Source organism: Centropristis striata, chromosome 10 (genome assembly GCF_030273125.1).
Source record: "Centropristis striata isolate RG_2023a ecotype Rhode Island chromosome 10, C.striata_1.0, whole genome shotgun sequence".
NCBI lineage: Eukaryota > Metazoa > Chordata > Actinopteri > Perciformes > Serranidae > Centropristis > Centropristis striata.
Window position 1 is genome coordinate 31,802,197 of NC_081526.1, and position 16,464 is coordinate 31,818,660.

A 16,464-nucleotide genomic window follows, 5' to 3' on the forward strand; every position below is an offset into this window, starting at 1 on the left:
ACTTCACTGAAATCTACTTGACGTGTATTTCAAATTGTAATGCAAATCCAGGCATTATTTCCAATTCCCTCACCTTGTCACAGCCAAGGAGCGTTTTTTTTTTTTTTTTTTTTTAAATGAATATGGCTATTGTCGTGAAAGGGTAGCCTCTAATGTGCAGCCTGCCTCCCCGATTCTTTCCGGTCGCGTCTTTCCCCTCCTTTTCCATGTATTATTCAAGTTGCGACCAAAGAGCTGTGCCGGCTGAGACCGAGTGCTTGTTGACGTCAGCAAACTTATCCAGCAGCTGTAGAGGAGCCGAGGAGGAGGAGGAGGAGGAGGAGGAGAGGGAATGAGACTGCTGGATGTAGAGCTGTGACTGTGGAGCGCCGAGGAGAGGACCGTGGGCTTCTTTTTTTCTCCGGGACTGTTCGGACTTCTTCTCTCTCCAGTGTAAGTAAAGGCGCTCTCCTTTCCGCTCCTCTGTCCGTGACAACATTCCCAACATTCCCACGGTGCTGTTTGTGGAGTTAGATAACGACTTTCCCCACTGCTGGGAACAATCTTTTGTGTGCACGATACGCTGTCTGCCGTCAAAACTCCAAGTTGACATTGTTGCTGTGGACTACTTAGCACATGTTTTCATATTCTGTTTCGCTATACGGAATATACCGCACTTGTGTTTCCGTATTAAATACACTCCGGACCTAACGGGAAACTTTGTTGCGCAAGTACGTGCAAGGTGGTACTGCGAGCTGGCGTCGAGTTCGCCTCTCTTCTTCTTTAGTCGAAAATGTTTACTAGTTGTCACTTTGAAGTGAAAACACGGTGAATATCTGCGTCATCTCCTCGCTTTGACGCTGTTTGACAGTTCGCTTTTAGGCGCATAAAACTGCCGCTTTCATGTGTCATTAGTGACGGTGACGTTATGGATTTTTTGGTCACCGTGTAAATGATGGAGCAATACGGCATTGGGACAAAATAAAATAAAAATGTCTACTTCTAACACAGTTTGAAGCTAAATTTGAATGAGAAAGCGAAACCCAGGTTAAGTTGCTGTACCTCGAACACATCTGTTACCAAAATAAAACATATTCTGGGGCACTATTTCAGAGTTTTGCTCATATTTTCTGTGAGTGACCTAATAGCCTACAGGCTCAGGCTTGTGATATTGAGAGCATTGCTATTATAATTTTCAGACAGCAGAGCCATATTGAGATGATTGACACCCCACCTTCAAAATAAGAGAGCTTTTAAATGGCATTTACCTTTTACAATTCCCTTGTTAGATATTCTACATGTCTGTTTTCAATGGGACAAAATAAAATAAAAATGTCTACTTCTAACACTGTTTGAAGCTAAATTTGAACGAGAAAGCGAAACCCAGGTTAAGTTGCTGTACCTGGAACACATCTATTACCAAAAAAGAAAAATGTATTCTGGGGCACTATTTCAGAGTTTTGCTCATATTTTCTGTGACTGACCTCCATATTAGTGTAATACACGCTTAGGCTTGTGATATTGAGAGCATTGCTATTATAATTTTCAGACAGCAGTGCCATATTGAGATGATTGACACTCCACCTTCAAAATAAGAGAGCTTTGAAATAGCATTTACCTTTCATAATTCCATTGTTAGATATTCTGCTACATGTCTGTTTTCAACGGGGATTCAATATGACAATGGCTTTGTTAATTGCATGCTGGGAGATATTAATAACTGGAGTAATGGATACACCCATTCATTCGATGATGGATAAGCATCTGACTGTGTAATACTTCTGGTTTCTGTTCCACACTTCTCATTTCATGGCTGAGGAGTCACCATTTTCCATGGTTGTGAAATAGACTTCTTTTTTTTTTCTTCAGGAGACTTGTTGAAGTCAGCAATAACCATTGTTTCACATATTTTTAATCTCCAGTGTGCCTTTAACAGGTTGATGCTGTATCATTCATTGAACGAGCTCGGGTTGTTTTGCAGCCACTGGTGGCGGTAATTGAATAGCTGCTCTCCAAATGGCTCATAATGTATGCTGTGGAAATCGGCATGAATTAGCCTTGAGGCTTTTACAAATTGCTATTCAGGACAGTAGTTTTTCATGTTCCTAGTAGTCTGCCAGGAGTGGAGCTAGGTGGTCATGGAGATCTGATTTCAAGCAGTGTTAAATAAAGGTCATGTAAATTAAATGACAAAGTCTTACTCAGCCTCAGCAGCCTTGCCGCCGCCGGCGTGTGTTCTACTGTGTTTGATGACTTTTGTGCGCAACACAAATTAACCTCAGCATGACGAGTGTGGTTGCAGCGAACCAGCAGTGTGTCTTTTCTCTTTTGTAAACAAGTCTGCTCTCATTTGTGTCCAAATGGCATCAATCTGTCTGCATTTGAAATATAATGAACTTTATGATTCATGTTTGAGCTGAATAGTGCTCAAAATCCAAAATTGAGAATTGCTGGAAACGTCTCCTGCAAACTGCTTGTAATTCGCTGTTGTTTAACAATAAGATAAACAACCCTTTCCTGAGCTGTTTAATTGCTATTGCATTCTGGGATATGAGTCTCAAAGATTGGGGAAGCTTGACTGAAGTGACTGGACTTTAAAATAAAACACCATCCTCAAAGATTATTATCTCAGATTTTCCGAAAAATTTGAGTTGGTATGTGTCTGCTATTATCGATTTAGACGATTGTGTAATTGTGCATTAAATTTCGATGGCTGTTGTTTGACAATGATAAACACAAACAATTCCTATTTAGGTTTCAAGGGAAAAGGACACATTTTCAGTTCATGTCATGATTGTTCACCTCACTTACTTGAAGACTTTGGGCTAGGTATCTAATGTATTGCTGTTTTATGCACCATGACCCTTTTTTAGTCCTGATTCTGATGCCTGAATTAAAACATCTGCCAATATAAGGGTACCAAATTTGGTACTTTTAAGGATACCAACCGATTATGTCAGTTCTACAGAGCAGGGGTTGATAAACAAGGTGAAAATAGGGGGATTGGTGCGTTGGACGATGAAGGACAAGCTTGTTTCACCTCTTTTCTGTTTATTATTTGTAGGCATTGTGGTGTTGACATTAAAACAAGTGATTGCACAGTTGCTGTATGCATTCATCTTTTCTCTCTGTGCCCTTAAAACTGCATTTTATAGGCCTGTAAGATGCAAGAAAACAACAAAAATTGAATGCTATTAAATATGTCTCGTAATTAAATAAATAAAAATGACATGGGCATCATTTTTATGAATCTGTGCGTTAAATAAGTTGAACCTAAGAGCATCACTAATTACTCTCTCATCTCATTTAGAAAGTAATTGTTCTTTTTTACAACATCTTAGCTGAATAATTATTAACAACACTATGCTGAAAGTTACCTGTCATTTATGGTCTCTGTGCTGTCCTCTACACACATGCATGTGCACACCGAATTCTGAGCTGTTTCGCGATAAAACCCACATTGCGTGACAATTTTGTCTCAAATTTAAATGTATTCCAATACAATTTATTTGAACTGTAGTCTTCACATACAAACAGGTGTTAGGAGTGGGAAATGCTATCATATCTTCTTTAATGTTTTCAAAAAGTTCAAATAAAGTGCACAGCAAATCTGTCTTAACTGCTAGGAAGTCAGTTTACTTATATATATATATATATATATATATATATATAAATATATATATATATATGAGTTCAGAAGAAAAGAATTTCAAAGAGTGTTACTGTAAATTCACATCTTCTTCATAAGATTTTCAAAGTGAATATTTGAAGTGTAAGCTCAAGAACTGTGTAGAGAAATGAATATCAAAAACCCTATCAAATCACATGAAAACAACAATGTGTTTGGTGTCTTCTAAAAATTCCCTTTATTACAAAATGTGTTGGCTATAAGACAAACCTGTTTGTTTTAAAACACACATTGACTTTGATTAAGGAATAATAGTCGAGGCCAGATGTCTGTTTGTTTAGAGGAATGGAAAAGAAAAGGAAAGTAAAGGAAGTTGGTAAAAATCAGCTGGAAAAGTGACAAAGTACCTGTGAGCGCCCCGTCATCCATTGGAAGTTCAGCATTATTACAAGCAGGCGCTAGCGTGACTAACTAGCATTAGCTTCTTTGCAGCGGGAAGGACGTTCTCCACCACTTTTACATCATTGTATGGATTGGGACATGGATTGGTGATGTTAGTTTGATACCTACTGAATGGATTACATCAGTATAAGAACCCATTCCATAACATTGGATTGAATTTGTCCCACTCTAATCTTTAGCCACTACTGTCGTGTCAATTGCACTATATTTTATGTTATAGGAGCTATTTTCTTTGCAGAAGAATAATTTCTAATTTCTAATTAATTATTTTTGCCTCATGTTCTTAGGTTTTCAACACATGGTAAATGTGTGTGTATGAATGCATACAGACTGTCAGTGCTCACACAAATGCACATTTATTGTTTGCCTTTTCCCGTGACATGAATGCATGCTTTGGCTGTTATAAACAGGATATGCGTGTTGTGATGGAGTGAGCTTCTGCTGTTGCTTGCATGCTGATATCCCTTTGTTTTGTAGCCATGTGATCATAAGTGTACGATCAGCAGGATCACTTTTCATTCTGACTGGATTTCTCAGCCGATTTAAGGACTTTATCCTCTCTGGGTATTGGTGCTGGTGCTGCAAAAGGAATAAGAGGGAGAGTTGTGATTCCAGCAGCATGTATCCAAACACCTTTGTGTTCAGGTTTGATCAAATTATGACCCTGAGAAGAAGGAGTGTGAGTTCAACATGCAACAGGTTCATTTACATTTACTGCCTGCCCCTGTGGCGTTTATCTTACCTGTAGTAGGATTTCTGACAGAAAGTTGGTGAGTGGAGGTGGTGAACAGAATCAATCGCCTGCTGAGCTCAATCAGACATATTCTGATGAAACTCACCTTCAATATAGATACCTCCTTTGCCGAGGAGATCAGGTTTTCAGGGTATTTTTTTGTTTATCTGTCTGCCAACTACTGGCCTGATTCTCATGAAACTTGATGGAAGGGTGAAGCATGGGCCAAGCAAGAACCCATAACATTTTTATCTTTCTGAATCACTTTCAGAGAAGAAGTTAACATTGAGATAGGGCATGGCTTTGGCAGAGGTCTATGCTTGTGTGTGATGTAGCGCCTTATTGCTCATTTTCCTGAATCCTTCTGAGTCTGTTATTTTGAGCAAATTGACTAACTCATCAGTCAATCAAAAAAATAAAATAACTGGTTGCTTTTCTTTGTCATCTTTCTCATAAGATGTAGGGTTGGACGATGGACCAAATTAATATATGACAATGTTGATATGGTTGTTGAGGGGGAGGGGTCAGTCTTATGGGCAATTCCTATATGTCCTATTTGGTGGGCTTTACTGCCATCACTGGTCAATGACTGTTAACCATTAGACTACCCCATATTAAATACCACCTTTCAATTTTTTTCAGATTTGACAAGGTAATGGTTATTTGCTTTGTTGATAAAAAGGATTGGTAGAACAACTTATGATGAAAATTAGTCAGTAGAAGCTAGGGATGGGCGTTTGGAAGAAACCTGCCAACTTGAGCATCTATAATGTTAACGATTAATTAACCGGTTAATCGCTATGTTTTTATTCAAACCACTGTATGTATATATAAAATATATATATATATATATATATATATATATATATACATACACACACGGTACAATTCAAAAGCCAGTTTTGATAACGGACACTTTAATTTTGAAAGGACAAAAAAGAGACTTCCTGTTGATCGTAAAACTAACTCAAGTGAGATGATAATGTAAAGATAATGTCAAGGAGTTGGCTAAGGTGTGTTTTGTATGTAAATAAGTTTTGGATAAAATAAGACCAGCTGGGTTTGATCCAGTAAGCTCGTTTTGCTCTTTTTACTTATTAATACTGCAACTTTCAGTTTGCAAACTGTAGCTTTATCCACTTAATTCTCAGCTCATTGTGTTTCAGTTCAGGAAGTACTGATACGCAGTCAGAGATAAAATTAAAATTAAGAAATACACAGATCGATTAAAAATTCCACGTGATCGACCAAATTCTTAACGACCATTAATCGATCATTAATTAGCAAGACAGTGCACCTCCACTGTAAAATGCTGCAGGAAACCCTCTGTAGTGTAGACATTATGTGATTCTACGAGGCAGTGTTGCCAAATTTGACTTATGAATTTGCAGACTGTTTGGTTAACATGGTGAACAAGACATTTTGTTTGCTGTAGATATGTAGTTTGCATCATCTATGAATAAAGCAACCTGGTCTCACAGAAATCCGTGAAATAGCCACGGATTTCGCTTAACTCAAAATCTGTGGAATAGCCACGGAATCGCTCAAATTTCCGTGAAACTGACACAGATTTTCCTACAATGCAAGTTAATGACAGTCATATCCCGTGGCTATTGGTTTGTTCCGAGTCACGTGACTTTCAAGGTCCCAGCGGTCAGAACAAAAAACATGGTGGACAGTTCTCTCATTTTTAGTGAAAAATCAATATTTTGACTTAGTTTCTGCATAAAAATGGATTTTGATCACATTTCTAGCGAGAAATATATGTTTTATTTTCTAAATCTTCACTCAGTTAATGTACATAATCACTTTGTATGTTGGAATAGCCACGGAATATGACTTGCATCATTAACTTGCATTGTAGCGAAATCCGTGTCAGTTTCACGGAAATTTGAGCGATTCCGTGGCTATTTCACGGATTTCTGTGAGACCATGTTGGAATAAAGCTACCACTGACTGTTGTATATGCTGAATGTATCAGGTTTATATTGCAGTCTGTTCATCAGCCAGCCTCTGTATGTGTGTTAGACAGTTGAATCTTGCAGTATAGTGATTGTGATGATTACATTTTGACCGATGCCGTCTGAGAAACGACTACATCTCAGCACCATGGGCAGCTAGTTAACACTATCTGCATATTGCTACTGTAATGTTGACAGCACTCATGTTTACCACTCACTGCCTGCCTTCAGACGCTTCTACAGACGCTTCATCTATCAGTGTAAGATCTCACCGTGACTGATAACATCATTACTATCAGCGATGCTCCCCATTCCTCACTGTCACCGAAAAACTCTATTACAACAAGTTCATCTCTGCACCTCGAGCTGTTTGTTGGCACATCGCTGGAAAGCCTCATTCCCAGTCGGAAAAACATCAAACAGCTTTTCATCCAATATGACTATTACAGCCGTTACCTCTGGAATCAAAATTGAGCAGGAAGATTACACAGCGTCTTATTACTGGCTCGGTTTTCTTTTAGCCATCATGTCTATGTCAAAACAAAATACTTCTTCTAGACTAAAACCACACCAGAGACTTGAAATAATTGATATTTTTTCTTCGGGTGAAGGTGTTGACTTCTCCAAATGTCAAAGCCTTCGTTCTCATCATCTCCGGGATTGAATTAATCCTTTCAGCATTTATTATACATCTCAATTAATCATGGGCTTTTGCAAATGAGACAGCTGAGGGAGCGTTGGGTCTATGCATGTTCCTGCCCGTGCTTCATACCCATGTCCTGTTTCTTTTGTCCCGTATCCTTGGATGAGATTGGCATTGTTTTGTTAAATAGAGGCTCCTTTCCCACACTAATGGATCTTCTTTCTTTGCTACATCAAGTGTCGTTCTGGAAGGATATTAAAAAGCACAAGAAGAAAAAATATATATTAATATCGCTGAAGTCCCAGGCACTCAGTGCTTTGATGTTTGAGCTGGAAAAAACACTTTTGTGCCACTTTTCTCAGAACGAATCATTTTAAAATATCCACATAGCTAACCAAAAAAGGTAGTGTAATAATGAATGGTAGTTGAAAAAAAAAATAGCTTAAATTCTGTTTCAATAAAATGTGCAATACAATCTGTACTGAAAGCAGTATGAATGCTTCTAAATAATTTAACTCACATTAAAAAAATGTATCATTCATTTTCATTCATGGATGAACAAAGAAGCTAACCAAACTAGACCTGAAACTTAGTGTAATAGTGGTGATATTGGACTGATCCAACTTTTTTTCCCGATAGCAATTTAGATACATGGACTCTGCTGTTACCAAGTACAGATACTTCATTATAACATCCTGCATGTCATTTATTGCAATAATTTTTAAGTTCCATTTCTACCAACCTAACTAAATGAACATGACAGCTCAGTGTCACTGAATGAATGTACAGTAATTGATAGCAGAATTACTGAATTTTATAATACACTAAGAAAGCAAATGTATTGGCCATGTCACAGCCGATCCAGCAACGTTGATGCAACCCCAACCCAGTCATCAGAATAACTGTTGACATTTACCGCTTCTGTAAATCACAGATATGTTGAATCTCTATGTTTTTTGAACCACAAATTTGTTCAATATGAACATTTCAAAACCAGCTGCTATCCCCATAGCACCAACTCATATCACATCGCCTTGTCACCCAACAGAAAAACACAGTTCTAGATATCTGGGGTTTGGAAAATTTTAAATTCTGTCATTTTTTGCTAGTGACTGGGCTGTCAAGTCCGTCTATTCATTGTTAAGTTGATCAACAGAAAATAAATTGTCAACTTTTTGGGAGAATTGTACAAAAATGCCAAGTTGGGATGGGGTATACAATTTTATCAGATTGTGATAAAAAATTTTTAAAAACTCACAGTAAATTGATCCTGGTAATTTTTTATTATCAAGATAATTGTGAATATTGTGAAAATCTGTCTAGCCCGCTAACATACAATCCATTATTGACTTCCTGATTTATCTTGAATTGGCACAAGGAGGAGCCTACATCTTTCCAGCCTTTCCAAAATCCTAAACCTGCACCAGCAGAACTGCAATAGCAATATGTTTCTCAACAAAATATAGGGTAAAATTATTTTAGTTTGTTATAGTGCCATGTTTTAAGCATATTTTGTTACCACTTCGAATCGTGATTCTGCCAGAATAATTGTGATATTTCCACATCATCCCATGCCTAATGCTAAGTAGTCATTAAGTTAGGCTTCCAACCTATACTGTATTTATTCAAAGGTAAACTGAATATTTTTGTGTTTCGGACCATGTGTTGGACAGAACAAACTATTTGAAGGGCTATTGCAAATCACCACTGTGAAGAACTGTGATTTTACAAAACTGTTGGGCATTTCATAGACTAAATTAAGTAAAAATGTCACTTAAAAGATCAGTGTAGTCATGTCATGGACTCACAAAGTAAGTGAATTTCTTTAAAAACTGACCTGGAATCACCCCACTGCTTTTTAAATCAATAAGAGGTCTGTACAGGTTAATGAAATAGAATCATTTCAACAGAAAATGGGACTAGATAAAAAGCACCTCAAACCAAAGACAAAATTAAAGCAGCCTGTATTATGGACATTTTTTTTTTGTCCGGAAACACTATTTACAACAGTTGGATTCACTCCCTTTAAAAAAGCCAAAAGAGTCAAGGGTAAATAAATCTGGCAAATAAGTGAATGCAACAAGGTGCTGGCCCTAATGAAAACTTTCAGCGTGATAAATGAACCATTATTGGCCTTGCTCCTTGGATACTGCATTACAGGCCAGAATGAAAATGGCTTTTCTGTAAATACTTCCCGTAGTTGTGACTGAAGGTGTACACAGGATCAGCATTTACTGCCTGAGTGTGTGCAGTTGGACAACATGTCATGCAATAATTCTTCTCTGAAGGCTGTGATATGTTTTTAATGCTACACTCTGATAACATTGTGTAATGTATAGCTTCTGTCACATTGGTCATACTTTGAAAGGTCAGCTGTAAATATAGTCAAAGTTGAAATATGATTGGTGGCAAACTGAATTGTCACCGGTGGAGCTGACAGAACTGACTTATTGTTTCCAGAGGCAGTCAGTGGAGATCTGTTTGTTCACGGGCCCAAGCCTCCACATACAGTGTGCTTAATAGAAAAAATAATGTGGGCTTTGAACAGAACTGTTACTAAGCCATATCATTTGTAAGATGTTGGAACGTGCCCTGTGTGTGGCTTGTTGCCAAACACATGGGATTTTCTGTGATAGTAATAAGTTTTGTGCTCACTGACACAAGAAATCACTTTCTATAGATTGTGTTGTTGTTCTCTGCAAATGGAGGAAAAAACGGCCGGTAAACATCATCATGGTGAAGCCTCACAACAAAAACTAGAAGCATTATTGTGTTCAGTCATGCAGCCTCCATGTATACACAGGTTAGAACAGGGGTAGGCAACCTGAGGCTCCGGAGCCAAATGTGGCTCTTCAGGCCTCTTCAGTGGCTCCCTGTGGCTGTGACAAAATTTTTTTGCAAAGCTATTTGTATTCTTCAATTCTAAAAATGTCCGGGAAATAGCCACGGATTTGCTTAACTCAAAATCCGTGGAATAGCCATGGAATCACTCAAATTTCCGTGAAACTGACACGGATTTCGCTACAATGCAAGTTAATGACAGTCATATCCCGTGGCTATTCCAACAAAGTGATTATGTACATTCACTGTGTGAATATTTAGAAAATAAAACATATATTTCTCGCTAGAAATGTGATCAAAATCCATTTTTATGGATTTTGATCACATTGATTTAGATCACATCATTGATTTAGAAACTACATTTAAAAATGTATATATTTTATACATTTTTATTATGCTTTATTAAAAAAAAAAGTTCACATTTTAGTCAACTAAATTTAGTGTATTATAGCTTCCAAAAGTCTACGTTCCGGCACCTTAACCTCTAAATTTTGCCAACTTCAAGTGAAGTTTTGAGTTTTCCATAACTAGGCTAGCTTTCGATTCCACAATTGCACTTGGGTCCTGGCTGCATTCTGATAAAATAATATTAATAAATGCTCATTATAACCTATTAGTAATATTTGTAGGCTAATTTAGACTAGCAGGCAGTTTCATCTTCATTGCAAGGCTCAAAATAAGGTTTGCGGCTCCATTCCAACATGTTTTCTCTCTTTTTGGGCAAAAATGGCTCTTTTGTTAGTAAAGGTTGCCTACCCCTGGGTTAGAACCTACATGTCCAATATATATAGCAATGTACAGCGATACTGCTATCACTCTTAAATAGTGACAGCAGTGTATTTGTCAGTCAGCCTCTGTTATACACAATACTTCAACATACTTGAAGTGCATACTATTTCAAATACACAAAGGTACATCAAGGTCAAATATTGACGATGGAAAAATAATTCCTTGGCTGGAAGTTTCCTGGAGCCTTCAGTCCCTTTCATAAGAACAACCAGACAATGCATGATAACTGAGCAAATCCGGTCCACTGCTGAAGGCCAACAGGTGAAGTGGAGCTGGGGTTAAAGGTGTTTTCTCTATTGTGAAAGAAATCTACAGTTGAGCAGGCCCTCAGTTGAAATATTTTTATTCAGGATTAATCTGTCTTTTATGTTACTTTTTTAATCAAGTAGTCATTACTGAAAAATTTCAGACAAATTTAATTATTTGTCAAATTTTTGGAATTTTTTTTCCAAAAACCAAAGTGATAAAATGTAATATTGTTGCTTGAACATCCTTATGAACCAGAGAAGTAACAAATATTATAAAAATACCATGAGAAAATTAAAAATGTTTGAGGTATTTTCTGATTGCTTCTTCTGTCCAACCAACATTCCCAATCCCCCAAATATTGTTTTTGATAATGGAAAACAAATCCTTGCACTGAAAGGGGGAATTATAAATCAAATTAAACATTTTTTTTAAATAATTCACATCGCCATGTTGTCTTTTGCGATTTTGCCAGCAAATGAGCAGGGAGCGCTGACAACATAGAGAGAAGCCAGACACTGCAAATGTGTTTGTGTCCTGCATGAAAACAAAAGTAAATTACCTTTTACGTATTTTCCCTTTTTTTACATCACTTCCGTGTTTTATGTAACTTTCGTGGCTCATGTCACCCAAGTAACTACATCACTTCTGGCATTACATACATTTATTTACTGTTTAAACTGTCAATTATAATAACTTATAATGCCTTACATGGACGTTTTTGCGCTAAACCTATGTCAGTGGTTTCGTAGCCTTAAATTCACCAAAACCCCAGCCGTCTTTACAACCATGAATGATCTGCGGCACTGTGAGCTGCGAAACCTTTTCCAAGCATGTATTAGAAGCTGTAGCGGCCTTCAGGTGACGATTCTTAGTTTCAGGTGGTTATACACTAATGAAAACACAATTATGAATTTAGACTCCACTTTTGCCAATGCCCTTAATCCCCACAAACTGCTCAACCAATAATTCACTTTTCAATAACTATATTTTTCAGCTCCAAACAACATTTTGGTCGGATAATTTAAACTGGTATTCGCATATTTTAGGCATATCACTTGAAAGTAATTTGCATAAATATTTGAGTTGTGTACAGTTTAGGGTTGTCACGATACTAAAATTTTCAACTCGATACCGATACTCAGGAAAATATTCGATACTCGATACCATTTTCGATACCACAAGGATAGAAACAAAGACCCCAAAATTTAACTGAAATATTTTTATTAACAAGAAAAATGCAACATGTAAAAATTAACAGAACCACAGGTTTAATATTTATAATAAAAAACAGTTGTGCAAAAAGAAACTGCAACTATGATAACAAGCTTTAGATACTTGATACTTTTGAAAATGAGTATTGTATCCAGATACAACATTTTAGTATCGATACTTTTTTGAGTATCGATACTTTTGACAACCCTAGTACCAGAGGTGGAAAAAGTATTCAGATCCCTTACTTAAGTAAAAGTACTAATACTACTCTGTGAAATTACTCCACTACAAGTAAAAGTCCTGCATTCAAACCTTACTGAAGTAAAAGTACAAAAGTATCAGCATCAAAATGTACTTAAAGTATCAAAAGTAAAAGTACTTGTTATGCAGAATGAACCACTCAGATTGTTTGATAAATTCTAAATATACTATAACATTATTTGCATTGATGCATTTATGTAAGAAGTGTTTTCATTTTGAAAAGACAGGGCTCATTTCCCTTCGGGGATGAATAAAGTAATCTATCTATCTACTGTTATAATAATAATAATAATATTTGATTTGTAAAAAGTCTTATCACTTTAAATTGATCATTTTTTTAATGTTAAATCTGGACGTGAAAAGTAACTAAAGCTGTCAGTTCAATGTAGTGGAGTAAAAAGTACAATATTTGCCTCAAAATGTAGTGGAGTAAAAGTATGAAGTTACATAAAATGGAAATACTCAAGTAAAGTAAAAGTACCTTAAAATTGTACTTAAGTACAGTACTTGAGTAAATGTACTTAGTTATTTTCCACCTCTGCCTAGTACAGTTAAAAGTACAAGTCTGTGTCTATAACCTTTTACCATAGCACTTTCAACATTAGCTGCTAAGTCAGATGCAAGGTGAACCACTGTGCTTTTGTATTCATAACCATCAGTTGCCTATTGGCATTTGGACGAAATGTCTCTCACTGTCTCAAGGATAGGTCAGATTGATCTTGTAAGTAAATCACAACTGAGACAAGGGAAGCCGATTACAGAGGAAAATGAGCGGCTCCCATCAGCCTCATTACATTATTGCCTTCACACTGTGACTCTAGACTTCTTCTGATTTGAGGCAAATCACAGCTGCTGATTTGATTTAATGTAGTCTGGCTCTTTTGCTCTGTGTGTGGTGCTGCATGCTGGGTGCTGGCCCTGCCTCTCTCCTTCTTGTCTGAAATCAGTGCATGGCATTCATAAAGCCAGAACAACATGATAAACTAAAATTAGTCACACATTTGCAGACGTCGGTTGAGCTATTTGTGCTTTGTTCCTATAGTGTTCTGTTTCAGTGTGATATTAACACTGGGAAATGTTTAAACCTGGCAAGATCAACCTGTGCCTTGTGCATGTTTTCTTGTCATTGAAGGGTGGGTCACTGCTGAATGTCAATAAGGATTTCTTGGCATAGTTTCGGCATTAAAAAGGTTATACATTTTGATTAATGAAAGTCTCTCTGCAGTGTAATTTCCTGATGAATGTGGCTTCTGCCTTTTGTAGAGATAAGCTAATGGGATGAGAAACATGGCTTCTTACAATTAGCGCTCATAGCTATCAACATTTGATAGTGATGGCAACTTCAGCAGGACACAGCCGACGTGGTCTGAATGCTGAATCGACTCGCATTCCTCACACAGTTGTCTTTACCTTGACAGCAAGCTCTTAGAAATCACGCCAGATGACCTTTAATATATTGTGGAAATCCAGGTTTAAAGTCTCCTCTTCTGCCTGTTGTTGGTCAGAAAGATTTCAAAAGTCCACATCCACAGGGTGATGCACGTTGTTGGATTCTGAGTGCATTTGTATTCCTACAGCTGTGTGCATGATCAACACCCTTTGGCAGCTTATTTGACTCATGGCTTACCCTCACTGTAGTGCAGAATAAGCTATCCACATTGCTCAAACTTCCAATGAAAACACTTTCCACCAGCGAAAAATAAATTCCACTGCCAAGTAAGTCATTGAAACAACTTCAAACAAAAGGGATGCACAAATATATCGGGTTCAATAGTAATCTTTTTGAGATGTTAGCAACCAATTCCCTGGGTTAATAGGGACAGACACGATTTCCGTTAATAAGCTGGCAAATAACTGCATAGTATCTTAATTACTCAAAATAGAAGATTGCCGTTAAAATGGCAATTTGATGCTATCAGGCAGAATTCATGGACCAAACATTGATGCTTTCCTATGTGTCCTCAGTTAATTTATTTTGTGCATGCAGCTTCTACATTTCACACACAGGTATGGTGCATTCAATAGCGTCGGTATGGCTATGGTGCGTTTCTATGTTCATCTTATTTAATTTGCTTTATTTACTTTGTATTTAAATAAAATATTAAACTTTGAATATTGAATATTGAGTAATAGTATTGTTACATTACTCAGATATTATAATATTACATACCGTATTTCCTCAAATAGTAGCTGGGGCTTCAATGAATAAAAAATCAGTTTGGGACCTGGCTAATAATAGGGGCAGGCTATTATTTGAAGGAGGCTTTTATTAAAAAAAGAAAAGCAGAGCAGCTCTGACCGGCACTTTTTAGAGTGTTTTACACAGCGCGTTGTAGCCAGTTACCCGGATGTCGGCCATATTGGAAGTACTCGGATGTAAACAAACAATGAACAGCACGCTGAATGTTCATTTTAAACAGGATTTAAAATGTCTAAACTACTAAAAAGCCCAGAAGAACGTGCGTAAACGGCTCGACTTTACAGAGAATGACTAGGACAGCGGGAGAAACAACCATATTTACCTACAGTACTAACTCGTGTGGCCAAACTTCAAAATACAGGTGTTGTGTTGAAATCTGTTACCCGTCAAATGATGTTTCCTGAATGGTGTTCTCCGTAGCATCACCTCTGCAGTTGGAGTTAGGATTTAAGTTTAGGCCTTGTAGAGAGAACTGTTTGGGGTTAAGGTAAACTTGGGCTCATGTTAACAACTTAAAGGAGGACTGGTTGGGGTCAGGGGTCAGGTTAGGTGCAGGTTAAGGTAAGGGGGACACATATCGACGGGGAACAGACTTTGACATAACACCGGTAAGACACCCGGCTTATAAAAGGGGCCGGCTTTTATTTACTGAAACTTGTTTTTACACCCGGTTACTAAATGAGGCCGGTCATTAATAGGGGCCCGGCTTTAAATTGAGGAAATACGGTATCATTTCAAGCAACTCAACTTGTGCTTAGAAATGATCCATTCAGTCCCACAATTATTCAAGTAAGAGTAAGAAATGTTGCTTAATTTGCCAGCGTACAGCAGGGGGTATTGCTCACTCCTTTAACAATGCTCCTTATTGTGTTCGGCTTTCAGAAGTTTAACAAAAAAGTTGCTGCACTGCTGTGTTTCAGTCCTCGCCTTCATCTGACAGACTGGAGCCTGGTTTCCTTCGCCATGCTGTCAGAACTGTAACGAAGTTGCTTTTTATGTGAAAATTTATGCTGGACCTACACATGGACATGGCCGGCTTATCATGGATATATTGTTATTGGCATATATACTGGCTGAAAAATAAGAAAGTACAAAAATATCAAATTTATGTTGGAGATAATTTTGAAACAGTGTTGACACAAGCTCTTACAAAGTACATTTTTAACTATTTAAAGGCTTGCTCAGCAAATCAGAAATGTTTATTTTTTGTCATAATATTAATACTGATTGGAATGTCCTTCAGAATGTTTTAAAACTCAAAGATCTGATCTCTCTGTATGCTTTTATATCCACATTGAAAAAGCAAGAGATTGATTCATACAGGTGTTTTAGCTGATGTTGTCATTATTGATTTCATAATTTATATTGTACTTTTAGCATTTTTAGAGTCATAGACCACTGTGTGTTGTAATATTTTCTGTGTGTCTTATGTCTGTTTTGTTTGAATTTGTTCTTTGTTTGTGCTGCTTTGTTCTGTCTTGGCCAGGACTCACTTGAAAAGGAGAT

General features: G+C 37.2%; 1 protein-coding gene across 3 annotated transcripts in view; it reads left to right on the forward strand.

The window, feature by feature from the left end:
* Positions 1-289: 289 nt before the first annotated feature.
* LOC131978986 (PTB domain-containing engulfment adapter protein 1) overlaps positions 290-16,464 on the forward strand; it is a 118,415-nt gene continuing 102,240 nt past the window's right edge. Inside the window, exon 1 of one of the 3 annotated variants that reach the window (XM_059342842.1) lies at positions 290-432. The gene's annotated coding sequence lies outside the window, so the exon portion shown is untranslated. The remainder of the gene's footprint in view (positions 433-16,464) is intronic. The other 2 variants (XM_059342838.1, XM_059342839.1) reach the window with 2 other exon arrangements.